This window comes from Poecilia reticulata, chromosome 16 (assembly GCF_904066995.2).
Source record: "Poecilia reticulata chromosome 16, P_reticulata-male-v2, whole genome shotgun sequence".
NCBI lineage: Eukaryota > Metazoa > Chordata > Actinopteri > Cyprinodontiformes > Poeciliidae > Poecilia > Poecilia reticulata.
This window is the reverse complement of record NC_088845.1, coordinates 12,712,143-12,712,593: the sequence shown is the minus strand read 5'-3', so window position 1 is coordinate 12,712,593 and position 451 is coordinate 12,712,143.

The window sequence follows — 451 nt, the reverse complement described above, 5'->3', positions numbered from 1 at the left end:
TCGATGAGACGCTCGGAATTCTGATTGGTCGCCTTCGCCGGCGGTGGGCGGGTCCAATCGACCCCTTTCGCTTCGCCCATTCGCTCAAGGAGGCGCTTCTTCCCCCGGCGGAGTGGTGCAAGCTGGAAGAACGGGGAGTACTGCGGCAGCCGGCAGAACCGCGGAGGAGCATCGAGTCCTGGGGAGGTAGCAGGTTTTTTTCTTGCCGGGTCCTTTTCACCGCAAGTATCAGAGAGCAGAGGTTCCACGCGTGATGCTCCGCTTGAGACCGCGACATTTCATCTGAAAAAAAAAGAAAGAAAGACGTCTTACGGGAGAAAGAGGGCAGCCTGACCTTTTTTTAAAAAAGGTTTGAGCCTCTCTTTATCCCAACTGTTCAGCCTAGACTGCAGCTGTCCTCTCTACTGTGTGTTTAAAGCTAAACAACTGCGCTTACACTGTTCTGCTTTTC